The following is a 27,259-nucleotide window of genomic DNA, read 5'->3' on the forward strand; positions in this document are numbered from 1 at the left end:
GGAGTTTGTGACCACTAAAACAGTTCTGCAAGAAATTTTAAGGGGGACTCTCTGAGTGGAGAAAAAAAGAAGCCGCAGCAGCAAAGGCTACAAAAAACCAGAGAACATCACCAGAAACACCAAATTTACAGATAACACAGTGGCATTAAATTAATATATTTCAATAATTACTCTGAATGTAAATGGACTAAATGCTCCAATCAAAAGACATGGGGTATCAGGGTGGATAAAAAAACCAAGATCCATCTATATGCTGTTTATAAGAGACCAATTTTAGACCTAAGGACACCTATAGATTGAAAGGGGATGGAGAAGCATCTATCATGCTAATGGACATCAAAATAAAGCTGGAGTGGCCATACTTATATCAGACAAACTAGATTTTAAAATAAAGATTGTAACGAGATGAAGAAGAGCATTATATCATAATTAAGGGGTCTATCCATCAAGAAGTTCTAACAATGATAAATATTTATGCACCCAACTTGGAAGTACCCAAATACATAAATCAATTAATCACAAATATAAATAAATCCATTGATGATAATGTAATTGTAGGGGACTTCAACACCCCGCTTACAACAATGGACAGATCGTGTAGACAGAAAATCAACAAGGAAACGATGTCTTTGAATGACACACTGGACCAGATGGACTTAACATTTTATATTCAGGACATTTTATCCTAAAGCAGCAGAAAACACATTCTTCTCGAGTGCACATGGAACATTCTCCAGAATAGAACACATACCACATCACAAATCAGCCCTCAACAGTTATAAAAAGATTGAGATCATACCATGCATATTTTCAGATCACAATACTATGAAAATTTAAATCAACCACAAGAGAAAATTTGGAAAGCCCTCAAATACATGGAGGTTAAAGAACATTCTACTAAAGAATGACTAGGTTAACCAGGAAATTAGAGAAGAAATTTAAAAAAATACATGGAAGCAAATGAAAATAACACAACAGTACAAACCCTTTGGGATACAGCAAAGGCAGTCCTAAGAGGAAACCACATTGCAATTGAGGCTTATATCAAGAAGCAAGAAAGGTCCCAAATACACAACTTAACCTTATATTTAAAGGATTTAGAAAAGGAGCAGAAAGTAAAGCCTACAACCAGCAGAAAAAAGGGAAATAATAAAGATTAGAGTAGAAATAAATGATATAGAAACAAACAAACACGAAATAGTACAACAGATCAATGAAACTAAAAGCAGGAGTTTTTTTTTTTTGAAAGAATAAACAAAATTGATAACCCCCTAGCTAGACTTCTCAAAAAGATAAAGGACCCAAATAGATAAAATCACAAATGAAAGAGGAGACATCACAACCAATACCACAGAAATACAAACAATTATAAGAACTTAGTATGAACATTTATATACTAACAAACTGAACAATCTGGAAGACATGGACAAATTTCTAGACACTCACACACTACCAAAACTCAAATAGGAAGAAATAGAAAATTTGAACAGGCCCATAGCCAACAAAGAAATTGAATCATTTATCAATAATATCTCCCAACAAATAATATCTCCCATCCTGGGCTAGATGGCTTCCCAGGGGAATTCTACCAGACATTTACAGAAGAGTTAATACCTATTCTTTGTCTCAAACTGTTCCAAACAATGGAAATGGAAGGAAAGCTTCCAAACTCATTCTATAAATCCATCATTACCTTGATTCTAAAACCAAAGACTCCACTAAAAAGGAGAATTACAAGCCAATATCCATGAGAAACCTGGATGCAAAATTCTCAACAAGATACGATCAAATTGAATTCAACAGTATATTAAAATAATTATTCACTATGATCAAGTGGGATTTATTCCTGGGCTGCAGGGCTGGCTTAATATTCACAGATCAATCAATGTGATATACCACATTAATAAAAGAAAGGATAAGAACCATATGATGCTTTCAATAGAAAAAGCATTTGACAAAATACAGCATTCTTTCTTGATAAAAACCCTCAAGAAAGTGGGGATAGAGGGAACATACCTCAACATCATAAAAGCCATCTATGAAAGGCCCACAACTAAAATCATCCTCAATGGGCAAAAACTGAGAGCTTTTCCCATTAGGTCAGGAACACAACAGGGATGTCCTCTCAGCACTGTTGTTCAACATAGTACTGTAAATCCTAGCATCAGCAATCAGCCAAAAAATAAACCCAAAAAACAAAAACAAAAAACCTAAAAAAACCCAAAACAACACAACAAACACCACCGAAATGAAAGGCATCCAAATTTGCAAAGAAGATGTCAAACTTTAACTCTTTGTAGATAATATGATACTCTGCCTGGAAAACCTGAAAGACTCCACCAAAAAACTGCTATAGCTGATACATGAATTTAGCAATGTTGCCAGATACAAAATCAATGTACAGAAATCGGTTGCATTTCTATACACAAATAATCAAACAGCAGAACGAGAAACCAAGGAATCAATCCCATTTACAATTGCACCAAAAACCGTAAGATACCTAGGAATAAACCTAACCAAGTAGGTAAAAAGATCTGTATGCTGAAAACTATAGAAAGCTTATGAAAGAAATTGAAGAAGACACAAAGAAATGGAAAAGCATCCCATGCTCATGGACTGGGAGAAAAAATATTGTTAAAATGTCTATACTACCCAAAGCAATCTACATATTCAATGCTATCCCTAAGAAAATAGCACCAGCATTCTTCAGAAAGCTAGAACAAACCATCCTAAAATTTGTATGAAACCGCAAAAGACCCCGAATAGCTAAAGTAATGTTGAAAAAGTAAAGCAAACCTGGAAGCATCACAATTATGGACTTTAAGCTGTATTATAAAGCTGTAATCATCAACACAGTATGGTACTGGCACAGAAACAGACATGCAGGTCAATTGAACAGAATAGGGAATCCAGAAATGGACCCACAAATGTATGGCCAACTAATCTTCAATAAAGCAGGAAAGACTATCGAATGGAAAAAAGACAGCCTCTTTAGCAAATGGTTCTGGGAAAACTGGACAGCAACATGCAGAAGAATGAAACTGGACCACTTTCTTATACCATACGCAAAAATAAATTCAAAATGGATGAACGACCTAAATGTAAGACAGGAAACCATTAAAATCGTAGAAGAGAAAACAGGCAGCAACCTCTTTGACCTCAGCCGCAGCAGTTTCTTACTAGATATTTCTCCGGAGGCCGGAGAAATAATAGCAAAAATGAACTATTGGGACCTCATCAAAATGAAAAGCTTCTGCACAGAGAAAGAAATAATAAAACTAAAAGCCAGTGGATTTGTATGATGAAATGGGAGAAGGTGTTTGCAAATGACACACTGGATAAAGGGTTAGTATCCAAAATGTATAAAGAACCTTGCAAACTCAGAACCCAAGAAAACAAATAATCCTATGAAGAAATGGGCAGAAGGCATGAATATACACTTTTCCAAAGAAGACTTTTAGATGTCTAATAGACACATGAAAAGATGCTCACTGTCACTCATCATCAAGGAAATACAAATCAAAATCACAGTGAGATACCACCACACACCAGTCAGAATGGCTAAAGTTAACAACTCATGAAACAACAGACATTGGTGAGGCTGCAGAGAAAGGGTAACCCTTTTGCACTGTTGGTGGGAATGCAAACTGGTGCAGCCACTCTGGCAAACCTCAGTATGGAGGTTCTTAAAAATATTAAAAATAGAACTGCCCTATAATCCAACAATTGCACTAGTAGGCATTTATCCACGGGATACAGGTGTGCTGTTTCGAAGGGACACATGAACCCCAATATTCATAGCATTATCAATAGCCAAATTATGGAAAGAGCCCAAATGTCTATTGACAGATGGATAAAGATGTGGTACACACAGACAGACACACACACGCACACACGCACACACACACACACACACACACACACACAATGGAATACTACTTGGCGATGAAAAAAGATTGAAATCTTGCCATTTGCTACAAGTGGAAGGAACTAGACTATTATGCTAAGTGAAATAAGTCAGTTGGAGAAAGACAAATATCATATGTTTTCACTCATCTGTGGAATTTAAGAAACAAAACGTGTTGTTGAAGTAAAGGGGAAGGAAAGGAAAAATAAGATAAAAACAGAGAGGGAGGTAAACCATAAGAGACTCTTAAATACAGAAAACAAATTGAGGGTTCCTGGAGGAGAGGTGAGTGGGGGGATGGGCTAAGTGGGTGATGGGCATTAAGGAGGGCACTTGTTGGGATGAACATTGGTGGTATATGTAAGTGATGAATTACTGGGTTCTGCTTCTGAAACCAGTACTACACTGTATGTTAACTAACTTGAATTTAAATAAGTAAAATTAAAAAACCCCAAAAACGCACAAACAAAATATTACATCCACTTTGGGTCACCACACTTTAGATAAATAATGATGAAACTAGAATCACATTCTGAGGGTACTGACCAGAGTGAAGAAGAGAACACAGCACAGTGTAATATACTGGGAGGCCTTCAATGAATTAAATTTTAGAAGAGAAATAAAGTTTTTTTAATGGCGGAGGATTGCAAGGAAGGAAAGTTGGGGAAGAGAACCTAACTGTATGAAGGTAGGAGATCATATTAGATATCTCCTGAGGTTCAATGGGTTTGTCTAGATAGACCATCCATCCATCCATCCATTCACCTACCCACCCACCCTTTCATCTATCCATATCTAATTAAGATTACATTATCTATTAAACAAATGTTATTCCTAAAATCAATAGCTACTATTTATTGAGGAATATGTACTAGATTTTGCTTTAGGTGCTTTAACTGTCTCAATGTTAAAAAACAATGGGTAGGTAATAATTGTTGTATTTTATGTGGGAGAATACTGAGAGTTATATGCTCATTGTCATATGGAAAGTGACAGAATTAGGAGTGGTAACACTGCACAGATTTTGGACACTTGTTCTTTATATTTTAGCCAATGTGGGACATTGGTTCTTTCAAGGAACCTTTGGCTTGCTGTATCTTCAGAATTCAGGACTCTGTGGCTCTTTTTAAGATTTTTTTAATGTTTGTTTTTAGAGAGAGAGACAGAGAGGGGGAGGGAGGAGCAGAGTGAGAGGGAGAGAGAGAACCCCAAGCAGGCTCTATACTGCCAGCACAGAGCCCGATGTGGGGCTTGACCTCACAAACCTTGAGATCATGACCTGAGCTGAAATCAAGAGACTGATGCTTAACTGACTAAGCCATCCAGGCACACCCAGGGTTCCCTGGCTCTTAACTCTCAAACACTATTCTTTCCTCTCACCCTCCCTTCTTTCCTTCCTTCTTTGTCAGTGTTTATTGAGGCTCTGCTATATGTCAGGCCCTATGCTACGAGCATGGTGTTCCACAATTGTTGAATCCTTGTTTTCACTGTGTACAAAGGTGCCTTGCAGTGCATGGGGAGATACAAGAATAAATGAGCAAATTCTATTTTCAAGGAAACCACAGTTTCTGGAAAACCAACTGGTGGTGTAATGGAGGAAACTGGAGTGAAAGGGATCTAGCATAGCATGCTCGGAATCCTGTGGAATGGCCTATGGCACATCAAACAGGGAGTTGGTGTGATTAGGTAGATCATCCCTGGTGGATACGTAGAGGGGAGATTTGAAGATTATGAGATTGGACAAAGGGAGAGAAGTTTGGATACTGTGGCAGTATTCCAATGAAAGGCCATGAGAACTTAAACCCAAGTAGTGAGACTAGAGAGTAGGTAGGAAGGGAGACTGGAGAACCATTTTGAATGTTAGAATCAGAGGACTTGATTAATGATCAGATGTGGAAGTGACTGAGGCAAAGGTGGATTTCAGAGATGGCTAGCTGCTCATTCAAACATCCTGTCAAGAATATAGTGTTTCTTGCAGAATCACTGATGTTGAGGTCCGTTAGCCAGTCTTCACTGTTGTCTGTTCCCTGCCTTGGAGTCTAAAGCAGCACAGCCAAATAACGAAACAGTTTTCCCCAAACACACAAATCCAGCTCTTCGTTGTGCTTGCCTACTGTTAATATCTATCGAGTGCTCACTGTGTGTCAGGTGACTGTTTAAGCAATTTACATGGATTAACTGATTTATTCTCACAAGAACCCTATGAAGCAGTTGGTGGTTTATCTCTGCTTTTACAGATGAGACAACTGAGGCACAGAGTAATTAGGTAATTTGCATGAGACAGCCCCTGCCCTCCTGTTAGTAGTGGTGGTTGGGCCTCAAAATCCAAGCAGTTTGCCTTCAAATCTTGTCATCTTAATCATTATACTTTATGAATGGACTTGATTTCTTCATTTCTTCTTCAGATTGTTTATCGCTGGTGTATTAGAAACACAAGCGATTTTTGTTAATCACGTAACCTGAAACTTCACTGAATTTGTTCATTAACTTGAGCAGTTTTTCTGTGGGTTCTTGTGGGCTGCTGCCTCAGAATTTTGTTATATATTTTTTTCTTTCCAAATCAGTTTCTATTGATTTAATCTAGAATATCTAAGACCTTAAAAAATATCTTGTATTTTTAAAAAAGGTAAAGGAAAATTTTTCTTTCTTTTTCTTTTCTTTCTTTCTTTCTTTCTTTCTTCTTTCTTTCTTTTCCTTCCTTCCTTCCTTCCTTCCTTCCTTCCTTCCTTCTTGTATTGTCTGGCTTAGAGAATTTGTATGTTAGAAAAGACCTAGAAGTGAAGATAGTATTCAGCAACATTTTAAAAAATGGGTTTATTTATTTTTGAGAGAGAGAGTAAGTGAGCAGGAGAGGGGCAGAGCGAAAGGGAGACAGAGGATCTGAAGTGGGGTCTGTGCTGACAGCAGAGAGCCCGATGCAGGGTTCAAACTCACAAACTGTTGGATCATGACCTGAGCCAAAGTCGGCCACTTAACCAACTGAGACACCCAGGTGCCCCAACTTTAGTAACATTTTTAAGTGCTAAAGAAATAACATTCAGGCCACCATAAGGTTCTGTGGATTGATTTGTTTTGGTTGGAGAAATAAGTGGATTATAGCAATATCAGTTACTATGATCAAATGACCCTCATCTAATTAGGTAATTTAGATAACCCACTCATCCTGGCAAGTTGTGGCTGCTCAAATCTGTTCTTGATTTGAAGGAAATGTGGCTATTTAACTTCCTTCATAGTAAAAAAAAAAAAATAACTTGTTACTCTCTCCTTGCTAATTTATGGTTCCTTGAAAGTCTTGACTCTTTGTTTCCCAGATGGCTCTTCCCCTACCCTGCCCCATTTCTATTTTGAGTTTTTAAGTTAATAGCCTTTCATTTTTATTATCCACTCCTAAGACATATGTTGAATTTTATTGATGTTAATATAAGATGCTAAGACCACATTCTTTTCCCACCATTTTAATGTCTGACCCAGACCAATGCTTCCTGCTAACACAGCCTTGACCTTAGCTTTGGGGTTATGATGGATATACAACAAATGGAGCATATCATAGCATCTTAGGACTCAGAGGGACCTTGGAAGTAACTTTCTGGTGAGAAATTGTAACCCTCACTCTACACTCCTATTTTCAGGATTTCAGTGCATCTTGGAAATGTTACAGTACAGTACAGTTCTTATTCTCAGTGTCAAGATAGAAAAATAGAGACATTTACATCCAAGTTAACAGAGAGGAATAAATAGCAACTAATTACTTATATTCAGATACAGTGCTCTGGCTTCTTGTTCTCAAAGACAGGAAAGGAAAAAGCAGAAACCAAAAATCACAGTGAAGGAGAAGGCTTAGGAATTTGACATCACATCATTTCCAAAGACCTATCACTGAATTCATGACCCCTTGAGTTCATGTCTGTGCACTAGGTTCCCTCTGACAACATCATGGTTTACCTCTTTACCTATAAATTCATATGTAGAGGCAACCAAGTTACAATATCACAACATCCCTCACATATTCTTACCGACATTGTAGTCTGTGACTTCCCCAGTATTTCACATGTATTTATATTACCTTATGATTATCTCTGCAGATTTACTTTCTGTATACTTCATAAATTTTAATATTAAAGTGGAAAAACTGATGTTTCTTGTTTATTTTATAATTTTTTAAGTTTATTTATTTATTTTGAAAGAGAGAGAGGGAGTGAGTGAGTGGGGTATGTGGGCAGAGAGGGGGAGAGAGAGAATTCTAAGCAGGCTCCATGCTGTCAGCACAGAGCCTGATGTGGGGCTCGATCCCACAACCCTGGGATCATAACTGAGCTGAAATCAATATTTGGCCTCTCAACTGAGCCACCAGGCACCCCAATGTTCCTTATTTTAAATTAAACTAAGATGTACTTAAAGATATCTGGGGAAAAAAATCCATTGGTGAGTCCATTGATATCATTCAACTTTTTTCTATCTTGTATTTTATTCAACTTACAGTATTTTGCTGAAGTCCATTTTGTTGCATTTGAAAGCCCCATAACCTCCTACCTTCTTTTCTTAGGGTTTGCTAGAGGTAGTAGCCACGAACTTATGCTCTAATTATAGTATACCGTAGAGAGAATGTTTAGTTTTAAATATTTAATATTTAATTTTAAAATAATATTTTATAATTGTGCTCTCAATGATTTAAAAACATAGATTATTTCTGTGTCTCTGGGACTTCAATGTAACAGGAAGGAAGTTGTATGTAATTTATTGATATTTCAAGATACATGTTTTTCCCAAATGACTTAAATCTCCTAAACGAATGGAAGGAAAAGTCATTGTTAGATGTTTCAGCTTATATATTTCCTTGGGTTTTGGGCCACCTTTGGAGGTTGAGATGGCCCAAAGAGGTTCTGAATGATGAAACCTGTGTGCTTCCATTCCTGCTCTATGCCCCAAGCCTATTCTCTTGCATTTGTCCTGCTGCATCCTACCTGAAGGCCTTTGCACTGCTATATTCCTTACCCCAGGAATGCTTTTTCTTTTACCATTATCCTGCCTAACGTCTTTTCAAGATTTAGCTTGGATATTACCTTCTCAGGAAACCTTTTTCTGATCCTCTGCTCCAGCTACCGTATTTGATCCTCCTTGGTTTACTCTCATGAGTATATTTCCAGAAAAGCACCTGGAATTGTAATTAAATGCTTATTTTTCTTTTCATGTTAGTCCGTAAATCCCAGAGGGTTCTCTCTCCCTGGTATGCCATTGACTCCAAGAGGTTATGGAATGTGTGTTATTCATCAGTATATCCCAGGACGTTTCAAAATATATAGACAGAAATAAATACTTGCTGAATGAATAGGTGGATAAATTAATAGTTTATGTACTTCAGGGAGTGATCAACTACAACTTTTTCCCTTGGCTTCCTAAAATGATTAAAACCTTTTCTGAAAAGGGTACATGTGCAGCGTGCAGGCAAAAGTGAGAAGTAGCTGGCACACAGTAGAGTAGAGGCTCGGTGATTATGGTTATGGTGACATCAAATATTCTGAGAATATGGAAGATTTTAGAGCACCTTCTCAGTTCAGGTTTCTATAAAGGTGATTTTTAGATTTGTATTGGCATCCAACACCCCAGAGGTAAAAGACGAGTAAGTACAGTGACTTTCTTACCTTGTTATTAATATTATTTCAACTGTGACTTTAAGTTTACCTAATTCATTATTGATTCTTTTTTTAAAAAAATATAATTTATTGTCAAATTGGCCTCCATACAACACCCAGTGCTCATCCCAACAAGTGCCCTTCTCAATGCCCATCACCCACTTTCCTCTTTCCCCCACCGCCCATCAACCCTCAGTTTGTTCTCTGTATTTGAGGGTCTCTTATGGTCTGCCTCCCTCCCTCTCTGTTTGTAACTTTTTTCCCCCTTCCCCTTCCCCATGGTCTTCTTTTAAGTTTCTCAAGATCCACATATGAATGAAAATATATGGTATCTACCTTTCTCTGACTGACTTATTTCACTTAGCATAATACCCTCGACTTCCATGCATGTTGCTGTAAATGGCCAGATTTCATTCTTTCTCATTGCCAAGTAATATTCCATTATATATATATATATATACACACACATACACACCATATCTTCTTTATCCATGTATCAGTTGATGGATATTTAGGCTCTTTCCATAATTTGGCTATTGTTGAAAGCGCTGCTATAAACATTGGGGTACAAATGCCCCTATGCATCAGCACTCCTGTATCCCTTGGGTAAACTCCTAGCAGTGCTATTGCTGGGTCATAAGGTAGTTCTATTTTTAATTTTTTGAGGAACCTCCACACTGTTTTCCAGAGTAGCTGCACCAATTTGCAGTCCCACCAACAGTGCAAGAGTGTTCCCATTTCTCCACATCCTCTCCAGCATCTATTGTCTTCTTATTTGTTCATTTTAACCACTCTGACCAATGTGAGGTGGTATCTCAGTGTGGCTTTGATTTGTATTTTCCTGATGATGAGTGTTGTTGAGCATCATTTCATGTGTCTGTTGGCCATCTGGATGTCTTCTTTGGAAAAGTGTCTATTCATGTTTTCTTCCCATTTCTTCACTGGATTATGTGGGTTTTTTTTTGGGTGTGGAGTTTTGTGACTTCTTTATAGATTTTGGATACTAGCCCTTTGTCTGATATGTCATTTGCAAATATCTTTTCCCATTCCACCAGTTGCCTTTTAGTTTTTTGATTGTTTCCTTTGCAGTGCAGAAGCTTTTTTTCTTGATGAGGTCTCAATAGTTCATTTTTGCTTTTAATTCCCTTGCCTTTGGAGATGTGTCAAGTAAGAAATTGCTGTGGCTGAGGTTGAAGAGGTTGTTTCTTGCTTTCTCCTGTAGGGCTTTTTTTTAAAAAAGGGATTAATATCTTTAATATATGAAGAGCTTATATAGATTAATAAGATATATACAAGTTCTTTAGGTGAATAAATCACTGAAAAATAATTCAAGTGACTTACAAAATCTCCAGGAAAAACAGATTTCCTTATTGTGATAGAATGTAAATCTGTGCATAACACTATTTATTCAAGTGTAATTTGTATTAGAAAAAAAAAACAGAGATAACCTAAATGTATAAATTGAAAGAATGATTGCAAACCAAGAAATAGATGCTTAACTATAGAGAACAAACTGATGGTTACCACAGGAGAGATGGATGGGGGGATGAGTCAGATAGGTGATAGGGATTATGCAGGGTGATGAGCACCAGGTGTTGTATGTAAGTGTTGATTAACTAAATTGTACACCTGAAATTTATATTATACTGTATGTTAACTAACTAGAATTTAAGTAAAAACTTAAAAAAAAACTGTATGGTATGTCCATATAGAAGAATATTAAAATGCCATGAAAAGAATCCGGTTTTGGAAGAATAGTGACATGGGAAAATGCTCATAATGCAACATTAAGAGAAAAAAATGGGTCAGAAAACTATGTTGTCATATCTTTGTCATGATCCCATTAAAGAAAAATGTTTACAGAGAAAACAGACTCTTTTGGCAGCAAAATTTGATCAGAACTAACATGAAGCTGTCATATTTCCTATTACTTTTATAGGCAAGAAAATACCAAGAACCTGATTTGTAAAAGGCCTTCAGAATAAAGCAAAAGTTAATTAGAATTTTAGGTTATATAAGGGCGCCTGGGTAGCTCAGTCAGTCAAACATCCGACTTCGGCTCAGGTCATGATCTCACAGTTTGTGGGTTTGACCCCCACATTGGGCTCTGTGCTGACAGCTCAGAGCCTGGAGCCTGCTTCAGATTCTGTGTCTCCCTCTCTCTGTCCCTCCCCCACTCACACTCTGTCTCTCTCTCTCAAAAAAAAAATACATAAAAAGAATTTTAGGTTATATTAATATTCCAAAGTAGTAACTATTTTTAGCACAATATATACACCTTTTGAGATTTTATCCATTCCCAGAATGAAATCAATAAGCCTTATTTTAATATAAGTAAATGATAGGTTTTAAAGATAGATTTCTTTCTTATTGTATTTTTTATTTATTTATTTATTTATTTATTTATTTATCTATCTATCTATCTATCTATCTATCTATTTATTTATTTATTTTACCATTAGCAAGTGAAGCAAGCAAAGGTGTCCTAGGTGGGCTTTGCCTTTGCTTTTTATTTATTTTATTTTATTTTATTTTTTTAAATATATGAAATTTATTGCCAAATTGGTTTCCATACAACACCTGGTGCTCATCCCAACGGGTGCCCTCCTCAATACCCACCTCCTACCCTCCCCTCCCTCCCACCCCCCATCAACCCTCAGTTTGCTCTCAGTTTTTAAGTCTCATATGTTTTGTCTCTCTCCCACTCTAACCTCCTTTTTTTTTTTTCTTCCTTCTCCTCCCCCATGGGTTTCTGTTAAGTCTCTCAGGATCCACATAAAAGTGAACACATATGGTATCTGTCTTTCTCTGTATGGCTTATTTCACTTAGCATCACACTCTCCAGTTCCATCCACGTTGCTACAAAGGGCCATATTTCGTTCTTTCGCATTGCCATGTAGTACTCCATTGTGTATATAAACCACAATTTCTTTATCCATTCATCAGTTGATGGACATTTAGGCTCTTTCCATAATTTGGCTATTGTTGAGAGTGCTGCTATAAACATTGGGGTACAAGTGCCCCTATGTGACAGTACTCCTGTATACCTTGGGTAAATTCCTAGCAGTGCTACCACTGGGTCATTAGGGTAGGTCTATTTTTAATTTTTTGAGGAACCTCCACACTGTTTTCCAGAGCGGCTGCACCAGTTTGCATTCCCACTAACAGTGCAAGAGGGTTTCCGTTTCTCCACATCCTCGCCAGCATCTATAGTCTCCTGATTTGTTCATTTTGGCCACTCTGACTGGCGTGAGGTGATATCTGAGTGTGGTTTTGATTTGTATTTCCCTGATGAGGAGCGACGTTGAGCATCTTTTCATGTGCCTGTTGGCCATCCGGATGTCTTCTTTAGAGAAGTGTCTACTCATGTTTTCTTCCCATTTCTTTACTGGATTATTTGTTTTTCAGGTGTGGAGTTTGGTGATCTCTTTATAGATTTTGGATACTAGCCCTTTGTCCGATATGTCATTTGCAAATATCTTTTCCCATTCCGTTGGTTGCCTTTTAGTTTTGTTGGTTGTTTCCTTTGCAGTGCAGAAGCTTTTTATCTTCATAAGGTCCCAGTAGTTCATTTTTGCTTTTAATTCCCTTGCCTTTGGGGATGTGTCAAGTAAGAGATTGCTACGGCTGAGGTCAGAGAGGTCTTTTCCTGTTTTCTTCTCTAGGGTTTTGATGGTTTCCTGTCTCACATTCAGGCCCTTTATCCATTTTGAGTTTATTTTTGTGAATGGTGTGAGAAAGTGGTCTAGTTTCAATCTTCTACATGTTGCTGTCCTGTTCTCCCAGCACCATTTGTTAAAGAGACTGTCTTTTTTCCATTGGATATTCTTTCCTGCTTTGTCAAAGATTAGCTGGCCATACGTTTGTGGGTCTAGTTCTGGGGTTTCTATTCTATTGCATTGGTCTATGTGTCTGTTTTTGTGCCAATACCATGCTGTCTTGATGATGACAGCTTTGTAGTAGAGGCTAAAGTCTGGGATTGTGATGCCTCCTGCTTTGGTCTTCTTCTTCAAAATTCCTTTGGCTATTCGGGGCCTTTTGTGGTTCCATATGAATTTTAGGATTGCTTGTTCTAGCTTCAAGAAGAATGCTGGTGCAATTTTGATTGGGATTCCATTGAATGTGTAGATAGCTTTGGGTAGTATTGACATTTTGACAATATTTATTCTTCCAACCCATGCGCACGGAATGTTTTTCCATTTCTTTATATCTTCTTCAATTACCTTCATAAACTTTCTATAGTTTTCAGCATACAGGTCTTTTACATCTTTGGTTAGATTTATTCCTAGGTATTTTATGCTTCTTGGTGCAATTGTGAATGGGATCAGTTTCTTTATTTATCTTTCTGTTGCTTCATTATTAGTGTATAAGAATGCAACTGATTTCTGTACATTGATTTTGTATCCTGCAACTTTGCTGAATTCATGTATCAGTTCTAGCAGACTTTTGGAGGAGTCTATCGGATTTTCCATGTATAATATCATGTCATCTGCAAAAAGTGAAAGCTTGACTTCATCTTTGCCAATTTTGATGCCTTTGATTTCCTTTTGTTGTCTAATTGCTGATGCTAGGATTTCCAACACTATGTTAAACAACACAGTGAGAGTGGACATCCCTGTCGTGTTCCTGATCTCAGGGAAAAAGCTCTCAGTTTTTCCCCATTAAGGATGACATTAGCTGTGGGTTTTTCATAAATGGCTTTTATGATTTTTAAGTATGTTCTTTCTATTATGACTTTCTCAAGGGTTTTTATTAAGAAAGGATGCTGAATTTTGTCAAATGCTTTTTCTGCATTGATTGACAGGATCATATGGTTCTTATCTTTTCTTTTATTAATGTGATGTATCACAATGATTGATTTGTGAATGTTGTACCAGCCCTGCATCCCAGGAATGAATCGCACTTGATCATGGTGAATAATTCTTTTTATATGCTGTTGAATCAGATTTGCTTGTATCTTGTTGAGGATTTTGCATCCATATTCATCAGGGATATTGGCCTGTAGTTCTCTTTTTTTCCTGGGTCTCTGTCTGGTTTAGGAATCAAAGTAATGCTGGCTTCATAGAATGAGTCTGGAAGTTTCCCTTCCCTTTCTATTTTTTGAAGCTTGAGAAGGATAGGTATTATCTCTGCTTTAAATGTCTGGTAGAACTCCCCTGGGAAGCCATCTGGTCCTGGACTCTTATTTGTTGGGAGATTTTTGATAACTGATTCAATTTCTTCACTGGTTATGGGTCTGTTCAAGCTTTCTATTTCCTCCTGATTGAGTCTTGGAAGTGTGTGTGTGTGTTTAGGAATTTGTCCATTTCTTCCAGGTTGTCCAGTTGGCATATAGTTTTTCATGGTATTCCCTGATCATTGCTTGTATTTCTGAGGGATTGGTTGTAATAATTCCATTTTCATTCATGATTTTATGTATTTGGGTCATCTCTCTTTTCTTTTTGAGAAGCCTGGCTAGAGGTTTATCAATTTTATTTTTCAAAAAACCAACTCTTGGTTTTTTTGATCTGCTCTACAGTTTTTTAGATTCTATATTGTTTATTTCTGCTCTAATCTTTATTATTTCTCTTCTTCTGCTGGGTTTAGGGTGTCTTTGCTGTTCTGCTTCTATTCCTTTTAGGTGTTCTGTTAGATTTTGTATTTGGGATTTTTCTTGTTTCTTGAGATAGGCCTGGATTGCAATGTATTTTCCTCTCAGGACTGCCTTCGCTGCATCCCAAAGCGTTTGGATTATTGTATTTTCATTTTCATTTGTTTCCATATATTTTTTAATTTCTTCTCTAATTGCCTGGTTGACCCATTCATTCGTTAGTAGGTTGTTCTTTAACCTTCATGCTTTTGGAGGTTTTCCAGACTTTTTCCTGTGGTTGATTTTAGGCTTCATAGCATTGGGGTCTAAAAGTATGCATGGTATGATCTCAATTCTTGTATACTTATGAAGGGCTGTTTTGTGACCCAGAATGTGATCTATCTTGGAGAATGTTCCATGTGCCTTGAGAAGAAAGTATATTCTGCTGCTTTGGGATGCAAAGTTCTAAATATATCTGTCAAGTCCATCTGATCCAATGTGTCATTCAGGGCCCTTGTTTCTTTATTGACCATAAGTCTAGATGATCTATCCATTTCTGTAAGTGGGGTGTTAAAGTCCCCTGCAATTACCACATTCTTATCAATAAGGTTGCTTATGTATGTGAGTAGTTGTTTTATATATTTGGGGGCTCCTGTATTCGGTGCATAGACATTTATAATTGTTAGCTCTTCCTGACGGGTAGACCCTATAATTATTATATAATGCCCTTCTTCATCTCTTGTTACAGCCTTTAATTTAAAGTCTAGTTTATCTGATATAATTATGGCAACTCCAGCTCCCTTTTGACTTCCAGTAGCATGATAAATAGTTCTCCATCCCCTCACTTTCAATCTGAAGGTGTCCTCAGGTCTAAAATGAGTCTCTTGTAGACAGCAAATAGATGGGTCTTATTTTTTTTATCCATTCTGATACCCTATGTCTTTTGGTTGGAGCATGTAGTCCATTTACATTCAGTGTTATTATAGAAAGATATGGGTTTAGAGTCATTGTGATGTCTGTAGTTTTCATGCTTGTAGTGATATCTCTGCTACTTTGTCTCACAAAATTCCCCTTAGGATCTCTTGTAGGGCTGGTTTAGTGGTGATGAATTCCTTCAGTTTTTAGTTGTTTGAAAAGACCTTTATCTCTCCTTGCATTCTAAATGACAGACTTGCTGGATAAAGGATTCTCGGCTGCATATTTTTTCTGTTCATCACATTGAAGATTTCCTGCCATTCCTTTCTGGCCTGCCAAGTTTCAGTAGAGAGATCCGTCATGAGTCTGTCGGTCTCCCTTTATATGTTAGAGCACATTTATCCCTAGCTGCTTTCAGAATTTTCTCCTTATCCTTGTATTTTGCCAGTTTCACTATGATATGTCATGCAGAAGATCAATTCAAGTTACATCTGAAGGGAGTTCTCTGTGCCTCTTGGATTTCAATGCCTTTTTCCTTCCCCAGATCAGGGAAGTTCTCAGCTATGATTTCTTCAAGTACACCTTCAGCACCTTTTCCTCTCTCTTCCTCCTCTGGAATACCAATTATGTGTAGATTATTTCTCTTTAGTGCATCACTTAGTTCTCTAATGTTCCCCTCATAATTCTGGATTTTTTTATCTCTCTTTTTGTCAGCTTCATCTTTTTCCATAATTTTATCTTCCAGTTCACCTATTCTCTCCTCTGTCTCTTCAATGGTTGTCTCCATTTTATTTTGCAGCTCATTTATAGCATTTTTTAGTTCCTCCTCGATGTTCCTTAGTCCCTTGATCTCTGTAGCAATAGATTCTCTGCTGTCCTGTATACTGTTTTCAATCCCAGTGATTAATTTTATGACTATTATTCTAAATACAGTTTCTGTTATATTGTTTAAATCGTTTTTGACCAGTTCGTTAGCTGTCGTTATTTCCTGAGAGATTCTTTTGAGGGGAATTCTTCCATTTCATCATTTTGGATAGTCCTTGGAGTGGTGCGGAAATGCGGGGCACTTCCCCTATGCTGTCTTGAATAACTTGTGTTGGTGGGTGGGGCCGCAGTCAGACCTGATGTCTGCCCCCAGCCCACCGCTGGGGCCACAGTCAGACTGGTGTGTGCCTTCTCTTCCCCTCTCCTAGGTGCGGGATTCACTGTGGGGAGGCATGGCCCGTCTGGGCTACTTGCACACTGCCAGGCTTGTGGTGCTGGGGATCTGGCGTATTAGCTGGGGTGGATCTGCAAGGTGCACAGGGGCGGGAGGGGTAGGCTCAGCTCACTTTTCCTTCAGTGATCCGCTTTGGGAGGGGCCCTGCAGCACCGGGAGTGAGTCAGACCCGCTGCTGGAGGGATGGATGCGCAGAAGCACAGCTTTGGGTGTTTGCGCGGTGCAAGCAAATTCCATGGCAGGAACTGGTTCCCTCTGGGATTTTGGCTGGGGGATGGATGAGGGAGATGGCACTGGCGAGTGCCTTTGCTCCCTGCCAAGCTGAGCTCTGTCGTCCGGGGCTCAACAACTCTCCCTCCCGTTGTCCTCCAGCCCTCCTGCTCTCTGAGCAGAGCTGTTAGCTTATAACCTTCCAGATGTTAAGTCCCACTTGCTGTCCGAACACATTCCATCTGGCCCCTCTGCTTTTGCAAGCCAGACTCTGCCGGCTCTGCTTTGCTGGTGGGCTGCCCCTCCTTCCCGGCTCCCTCCCGCCAGTCCGTGGAGCGCGCACCGCCTCTCTGCCCTTCCTACCCTCTTCTGTGGGCCTCTTGTCTGCGCTTGGCTCCAGAGAATCTGTTCTGCTAGTCTGGTGGTTTTCTGGGTTATTTAGGCAGGTGTGGGTGGAATCTAAGTGATCAGCAGGACACGGTGAACCCAGCGTCCTCCTATTCCGCCATCTTCCTCCTCAATCCTCTCCTGTAGGGTTTTGATGGTTTCCTGTCTCACATTCAAGTCCTTTATCCATTTTGAGTTTATTTTTTGTGAATGGTGTAAGAAAGTGGTCTAGTTTCATTCTTCTGCATGTTGCTGTCCAGTTCTCCCAGCACCATTTGTTAAAGAGACTGTATTTTTTCCATTGGATGTTCTTTCCTGCTTTTTCATAGATTAGCTGGCCATACATTTGTGGGTCCACTTCTGGGTTCTCTATTCTATTCCATTGGTCTATGTGTCTGTTTTTTGCCAACACCATACTGTCTTGATGATTACAACTTTGTAGTGGAGGCTAAAGTCTGGTATTGTGATGCCTCTTGGTTTGGTTTTCTTCTTGAATATTACTTTGGCTATTCCATACAAATTTTCCATACAAATTTAGGATTATTTGTTCTAGCTTTGAGAAAAATGCTGGTGCAATTTTGATTGGGATTGCATTGAATGTGTAGATTGTTTTAGGTAGTATTGACATTTTAACAATATTTATTCTTCCAATCCATGAGCATGGAATGTTTTTCCATTTCTTTATATCTTCTTCAATTACCTTCATAAACTTTCTATAGTTTTCAGCATACAGATCTTTTACATCTTTGGTTAGGTTGATTCCTAGGTATTTTATGGTTCTTGGTGCAATTTGTAAATGGGATCAGTTTCTTTATTCCTCTTTATGTTGCTTCGTTATTGGTTATAAAAATTCAACTGATTTATGTACATTTATTTTGTACCCTGCAACCCTGCTGAGTTCATGTATCAGTTCTAGCAGACTTTTGGTGGAGTCTATCAGATTTTCCATGTATAACATCATGTCATCTGCAAAAAGTGAAAGCTTGACTTCATGTTTGCCAATTTTGATGCCTTTGATTTCCTTTTGTTGTCTGATTGCTGATGCTAGGACTTCCAACACTATGTTAAAGAACAGCAGTGAGAGTGGACATCCCTGTCGTGTTCCTGATCTCAGGGGGAAAGCTCTCAGTTTTTCCCCATTGAGGATGGCATTAGCTGTGGGCTTTTCACAAATGGCTTTTATGATGTTTAAGTATGTTCTTTCTATTCCAACTTTCTCAAGGGTTTTTATTAAGAAAGGATGCTGTATTTTGTCAAATGCCATTTTGGTTCTTAATGCATTGTAATTTTGTGTGGATCTGTGCCTCCTATTATGGTGTATTAACTTCATTATGAGTTAAGAGCAATAGTGTTAAAATTCTATTGGCATCATTTGGCTTTATTTTAAACAACTTATCAATAAAGCCACACCAATGTTAAGGAGCTGCCTCTGGTTGTGGCTCTCTATAGTATGTCTATAAATGAATATGGAATTTGAATCCTGTGATATTGCACTCAGAGAATTTGGGGCTGAGCGTCTTACATTTTCAAAGGAAGAGTGTAAAGCAAAGAAAAATATGTAACTGAGATGATTCTTGTTACAGTTATAGTTGAAAAAGACAGAGAAAGAGAGAGAACAGAAGAGAGAAGTAGAGATAGCTCTAGCCTAACTTGTGTCTGGTTGTTGAAAGCAATGGCATTTTCTTGGGGACTGGGAAAGAAAAATATTAATTGATACACATGGTGGTTAAATTTATGTGTCAACTTGGGGCGCCTGGGTGGCGCAGTCGGTTAAGCGTCCGACTTCAGCCAGGTCACGATCTCGCGGTCCGTGAGTTCGAGCCCCGCGTCAGGCTCTGGGCTGATGGCTCAGAGCCTGGAGCCTGTTTCTGGTTCTGTGTCTCCCTCTCTCTCTGCCCCTCCCCCGTTCATGCTCTGTCTCTCTCTGTCCCAAAAATAGATAAACGTTGAAGAAAAATTAAAAAAAAAAAAAAAAAAAAATTTATGTGTCAACTTGGCTAGGCCACAGCACCTAGAAATTTGGCCAAACACTGGCATAGATGTTGCTATGGAAATTTTTTAGATGAGATTAATATTTAAGTCAGTAGATTTTGAATAAAGCAGATTATCTGCCAAAATATGGGTGGGCCTCACCCAATCAGTTGAAGGCCTCAAGAGAAAAATGACTGACTTCTCCTGAGGAAGAGGGAATTCTGCCAGTAGATTGCCTTTGAACTCAGGCTGCAACACCTACAAGTGTTATCTGAATTTCCAGACTCCTGCCTACTCTACAGAGTTTGGACTTGCCAGCTCCCAGAGTCATGCAGGATAATTTCTTAAAATCCATCCCCCTCTCCCTCCTCCTCTCTCTATATGATATATATTATATATATATATTTTTATTGGTTCTTTTTTCCTGATCTTCTCTAATACTGTAGCTATGTTTAAAATGTCATCTCTCACCCTAGAGGAGAAAGCAGGAAAAGATTTCTCTGACCTCAGCCGTAGCAATTTCTTACTTGACATATCCCCAAAGGCAAGGGAATTAAAAGCAAAAATGAACTACTGGGACCTTATGAAGATAAAAAGCTTCTGCACTGCAAAGGAAACAACCAACAAAACTAAAAGGCAACCAATGGAATGGGAGAAGATATTTGCAAATGACATATCAGACAAAGGGCTAGTATCCAAAATCTATAAAGAGATCACCAAACTCCACACCCGAAAAACATATAATCCAGTGAAGAAATGGGAAGAAAACATGAATAGACACTTCTCTAAAGAAGACATCCGGATGGCCAACAGGCACATGAAAAGATGCTCAACGTCGCTCCTCATCAGGGAAATACAAATCAAAACCACACTCAGATATCACCTCACGCCAGTCAGAGTGGCCAAAATGAACAAATCAGGAGACTATAGATGCTGGCGAGGATGTGGAGAAACGGGAACCCTCTTGCACTGTTAGTGGGAATGCAAACTGGTGCAGCCGCTCTGGAAAACAGTGTGGAGGTTCCTCAAAAAATTAAAAATAGACCTACCCTAATGACCCAGTAGTAGCACTGCTAGGAATTTACCCAAGGTATACAGGAGTACTGTCGCATAGGGGCACTTGTACCCCAATGTTTATAGCAGCACTCTCAACAATAGCCAAATTATGGAAAGAGCCTAAATGTCCATCAACTGATGAATGGATAAAGAAATTGTGGTTTATATACACAATGGAGTACTACATGGCAATGCGAAAGAACGAAATATGGCCCTTTGTAGCAACGTGGATGGAACTGGAGAGTGTGATGCTAAGTGAAATAAGCCATACAGAGAAAGACAGATACCATATGTGTTCACTTTTATGTGGATCCTGAGAGACTTAACAGAAACCCATGGGGGAGGAGAAGGAAGAAAAAAAAAAAAGGAGATTAGAGTGGGAGAGAGACAAAACATATGAGACTTAAAAACTGAGAGCAAACTGAGGGTTGATGGGGGGTGGGACGGAGGGGAGGGTGGGTGATGGGTATTGAGGAGGGCACCCGTTGGGATGAGCACCGGGTGTTGTATGGAAACCAATTTGACAATAAATTTCAAAAAAATAAATAAATAAAATAATATGTCATCTCTCATCAGTTTGTGTATTTTTCTCTTTCCAACTGTAATCTTAAAACCTTCAGCCTGTTCTGTAGGCTCTCATACCATTCTGTGCTAAAGAATCAGGGTGTATCATTACAGCATAGCAGACAAGATTTTCTCCTGCTAGATTATAGAGGATCTATGAATTGCAGCCCTGAAAATTTCCCCTGCCTGCCAGAAATAAGCATGAAGAAGTGGAGAAAAAATTAAAGATGAGAATTCTATTTTCAGACCCCGGTAAAGGAGGTTCCAGTTTGAGAGAAGCTATGGAAAAAAAAGTGACTGTTCCCAAACCAATAACTGAGTCTTCTGTCATTCAGCTTGCTTTCAGTTAACGCCTGCCTCAGCTAAGGCAGGGATGCCACCAGAGCTCAGGTTTAGCATCCGTATCCTCCTTTTCCGTTAGCTGTCATACCGACTCCTCTTTTACATGGGCTCTGCTTTATGCTCTTTGTCCCTTCCCCTCTCCCCTGCCAGCCCTGCATCTCCCCTCTACCCTACCCACCCCCCTCCCCCACCTCAGGTCTCTTTATTCCCTATGGTCCTGCTAGAAGACTGAGATACTATAATAAAAACATTTACAGAATGCTTTTTGTGTGTTCATTACTGTCTTAAGTGCTGTATACATCTCAAGCCAATAAACCCTCATATAGACTCTATGAGAGAAGTACTATTATCCTCCCAATTTGATAGGTGAGAAACATTAGGAATTTAAATAAATTCCCCAAGGCCATATATGTAATGGCAGAGCACAGATTTGAACTAAATTAGTCTGAGTGTAGAGCTTATATGATTCAGCTCTACACATGACAATTAATGGTGAGGTGTACACGAATGCTCCTAGCTTAGTGTGCCATCCTTTCCGGTCAGATCTGGATTTTATGGTGATTCCCAGATATGGTATTTCTAGATTCTAGAACCGGGGGAGGGTATCCAAGGGGCACCCAGGCCTTTCATAATAACCCTCCAAACATATCGTTAGATTGCGTCTTCCTTTCTTTCTTCTATTATTTTGTTAATTGTCAAATGACTTGCTTTTATTTTATTTATGGCAGCATTACTTTCATCTATACAACAACTCGTTCTGCTTCTGAATTTCTAACTTACGATGAAGCTGGTATTTCAGAATTAGGGAGGATGTTGTTGCTATATAGACAAATTTGCTAGCCATCATTTAATATATCTGTATGTTTTTTCTCAGCCCTATTGGCCTCATAGAAGAAAGCAGAGAGTTACCCATAGTCACCAGGGATGCACACTAAGTTTGAAGAGATTTATTCTGGAAATTAATAATGATCTCATATTGCAGATGAGAGCTCTGAAGCTAGAGAGGTGAGATAATGTAGAAGCACATTCCTGTTGAAATTTGCATGTAATCTTAAAGGATGAGTAGGAATGAACAAAGTGGAGAAAAGTAGGAAGAACATTCCAGGACGGAGCAAGGAGATTGGGGTGTGTAAAGTGGCTGGGGAGTTGAGAGAACTGTGAGAAGTTCAGTCTGGCTAGAGGTGGGGGGAGTGGTTGGGGTGGCTCAGGAGGCTGGGGCAGGATGACGATATACTTTACTCTGAAAACTAAAGACAGCTGTTAAAAGATTTTGGAGAGGCCAAAGGGTGGGGAAGACTTGTCTACAGCTGACTTGGAGAATGGATAAATGGGGGATAAGGTGAGATAAAGAGAGATAAGGGACCACGGTTGGTGTCAGTTTGTCTGCTCGGTTTCCCTTCACTACTGTTTTGGTATCAGCATCTTTGTCTTTTTGTCTGAGGTTTGCTCCTTTCCTACTCCTGTGTTTTTGGTGAGGCTTTCAGTCACTTTCCTGTGCCCCTTATCCTGAGTCAGAAAGATGCATACATTTCCTAGGCTTTAGCATCCCATGCCCATCATGGCATCCCATCCCTGGCACTCTGATCTGTCCAAGTATAGGCACCTGACTCCAGTTAGGTCAATAAGATTCTAGGACTAGGGTTTTAAATGCACTAATAAGGAAGATGGAAGCATTCTTTCTTCCAGGGTTCCTAAATAGAAGTGATGGAAACTCCAGTCTGCCAATGCCCATTGTTTTAGTTTCCTAGGGTTGCCATTAACAAAATTCCACAGACCGAGTGTCTTATAACAATAGAAATGTATTCTCCCTCAGAGAATTGTATTCTCTCCCTCCAGAGAATGTATTCTGGAGGTTGCAAGTCCAAAATCAAGTTTTTGGCAGGGCCATGTTCTTTGTGAAGGCTCTAGGGGAGGATCCTTCCTTGTCTCGTCTAGCTTCTGGTGGTTACAAGCACCCCTTGGGGTTCTTTAGCTTATCAACATAGCACTCTGGTCTCTGCCTTCATTGTCATGGGGCAGTCTTCCCACTGTGCATCTCTGTGACTAAATTTCCCTCTTATGAGGACAGGAGTCATTGAATTAAGGTCCACCATGATCCAGCATGACCTTATCTCAACTTGATTACATCTGCAATGATACTATTTCCAAGGAAGGTCTCGTTCATAGGCTCTGCAGGGGGGGATATGAATTTGGGGGCAGAAGCACAGTTATACCCAATACAGCTGTATTCCTTGATGGTTTGATTCCATAAGCCCATGCAGTATGACAGAAAAAGGCCATGGCTCACAGTGAGACAGATCATAGGTGGAGAGAATATTGGCAGGGAAGGAGTCCTGGCTTCTGGTCTCTAACTGCCCTATAATTGTATTGAGTTCCCAAGGTTATTCTTCTGACTTTGGCTACCCAAATTTCCTTCCTTTCAGAAAAGTGCCTTCCCCCACATTTTTTTTCTTTGCTTAGGCTACATTGAGTTAGGTTTTGATCTCTTCCTACTAAAACAATTCCAACAAATACAGAAATTATGGCAGCATTCCAGGTGGAAAGAGAAGCAGATCTGAGCTATGGCAGTGGTGACAGGAATTGGATGGAAAGGAATTTATTAGGTGGAATCGATGGGGCTTGCATTCTATTTAAATTTGGATTATGGGAGAGGATAAATCTCTAATGATCATTGGTATGAATGAGTAGATGATAGGACCATTCTCTGAGAAAGAAAATAAAAAGGAGTATAAAAATGCATGAAATTTGTGGACTGGGTGGCTCAGTCAGTTCAGCATCTGACTCCTGGTTTTGGCTCAGGTCACGAACTCACAGTTCATGAGTTCGAGCCCTACATTGGGCTCTGGGATGGCAAAGCAGAGTCTGCTTGGGATTCTCTCACTCTCTCTTTCTCTCTCTGCCCCTCCCCTTCTTGCTATCTCTCTCAAAATAAAATAAACAAAAAAATTGCATGAAATTTGGTCTTTGTGAACTTCTCTAGACCATGATTATTTATAAGCCTTCTGAAGACTTTGCTTTCTTGAAGTCAGGGAAACATTCATTTATATATATATGGTACTTAATGTAATATAGTGGGCACATGGCAGGTGTGCCATAATGTTTATTCAGGTAAATATAAAAATTGAGATCTTGAAAAACACAATTTCTCGTTAGCCAGTAGAACATATGACGTATGTTCTTTGGCCTGCAAATGTATTGATGCTCAGTGCCCCGGAGTGTCCCTCATTGTGTGTAGGAGACTGTATGCCAAAGGTCACTGGAATTGTATTCATGGGACAGTCAGTAAACCGTTTGAAAAAGAGGGAAAAAGTTAAACTCATAGTATCATCAGTGGGGAAGCTGAATATATATTAAATATGTTAACGTAAAGTTGAAAGATGCCTTCTTCTTAGGACAAACAGGTTTAAGTGTTTTGATTCCCCCTGCCCACATTTCTTTCTTTAAGGTGTGTAATGATAGAAACTCCTTGAGGCAAAAATCAAGTTTTCAGCTGCTTATGGCGACTGCTTTTGGATCAGTAAATTCTGGCTCAAAAGATCTGCTTGGACATCATGATAACATGGGGACGTTGCCAAGGTATCTCTTTAAGGAGTTCATAATATATCAGTATAGTGCTTAAATGTTGATAATATCTGGACATCTCAGAATGTACATTTAGAATTCATAACACCCTGAGCGACAATTTGGAACGAATACATTTAGTGATAAATGAATATTTTTGCATGTGAACTGATCAGCAGGTCGAAAGTGTTGTGGTTTTATTACTTTTTGAGGGTGGCAGTAGTATTGCACATGGACATTGAAATCTTTTTATTCACTGATGAAATCAGGGACTACGTTTGTCAGTCTGAAGAAGAGACTTTTGGATCCAGACCTCCACTAATAGTGCAGGGAAGTGTATTTGCTATTTATTTTGCATAACACAGTTGTAAAGGATTTTTAAAAATACATCTCTAGGCCAACAGATGAATTACTGTTTCCATTCAGGATGGCCATAAGGAAAATAAAATAGCTGTAGGACATAAAATCAATTGTTTTACTGAATCTGACAACTTTATGTACTTTGTGAAAAATCATGTGAGGTGAAATTTAAACTCTTAATGTCTCTGTTGTATGGCTTTCTCTGTCCACTCCATCTTGCAATTACTTGGCTCTTCTTTCTTTCTCTTTTTATTTTATTTATTTAATTAATTTATTTTTTAATTTACATCCAAATTAGTTAGCCTATAGTGCAACAATGATTTCAGGAGCAGATTCCTTAATGCCCCTTACCCATTTAGCCCACCCTCCCTCCCACCACCCCTCCAATAACCCTCTGTTTGTTCTCCATATTTAAGAGTCTCTTCTGTTTTGTTCTCCTCCTTGTTTTTATATTATTTTTGCTTCCCTTCCCTTCTGTTCATCTGTTCTGTGTCTTAAAGTCCTCATATGAGGGAAGTCATATGATATTTGTCTTTCTCTGACTGACTAAATTCGCTTAGCATAATACCCTCTAGTTCCATCCATGTAGTTGCAAATGGCAAGATTTCATTCTTTTTGATTTACTTGGCCCTTCTTTAAACCCGAAAGCATATTTATGAAAGCCAAGGTATGTATATTTCAGCAAACTCTTTTTGAAAATCATGTGTTCTAATAGGACTTGAGAGCTTGGAAACTACACGGGTTAATTTAATAGGCTAGATTGGGCTAGTACCCCACTCCCACCCTACCTTTTAAACATTTTCTTTCATAGGCCTTGGCTTTTTTTTTAAATCTCATATTTCTATGACAGGGTTTCAAAATTAGAAATTTTTAAATAATTTCCTTAAGATTACAAATAATGTGGTAAGTAAGATAAAAAAATTCTTGTGTGCAGCACTTTTTAAAACGAGATGACTTCCTATGGTGGAATCACTCAAGTGCTTCAGGTTACATAAATGACTCTCCGGGAGTCAGGCACCTAACGAGAGACATTCGCTTTCCAGGCCAGTAAGTACCATTTAAGGAAAGCGCTGTGGTGATTTGCCATACAATAAAGGAGAATAGTGCCTTGCGGTTTTACAGTTATCTTTCTTCCAAAGAACTTGCAGTGTTTTTACATAGACCATCTCCTTCATCCTGAAAACAATTCCTGGGTAGTATTCTGTATTATATATTGTTCCCAAGGCTCCCAAGTAATTTATTTAGTGGCGATTATTTGAGCTCCTACTGTGTGCCAGGCTGTTATTGGGTTAACAAAGCAGAGTTTCCTGCACATCTCTGGGTAGCAGAGAGATCTGAGCAATTAGTATTGCAGAGAGTGCGGCTAAGGATATGTTAGGCGTGAATGCAAATGCTCTGGGGTCCCAGAGGGTAGAGTAACTACCTGTGCTTGGAGGATGAGGCTGTAAAGCTTTTAGAGAAGAAACTATTGAGGACAGTTTCAATAATACGAGAAAACAAGGATGGAATCTCTCTCTATCCAACTTATTTTCCAGGCGGAGATATTCTCCATGTTTAACTTACTTCCA

This window comes from Prionailurus viverrinus, chromosome B4 (assembly GCF_022837055.1).
Source record: "Prionailurus viverrinus isolate Anna chromosome B4, UM_Priviv_1.0, whole genome shotgun sequence".
Taxonomy (NCBI): domain Eukaryota; kingdom Metazoa; phylum Chordata; class Mammalia; order Carnivora; family Felidae; genus Prionailurus; species Prionailurus viverrinus.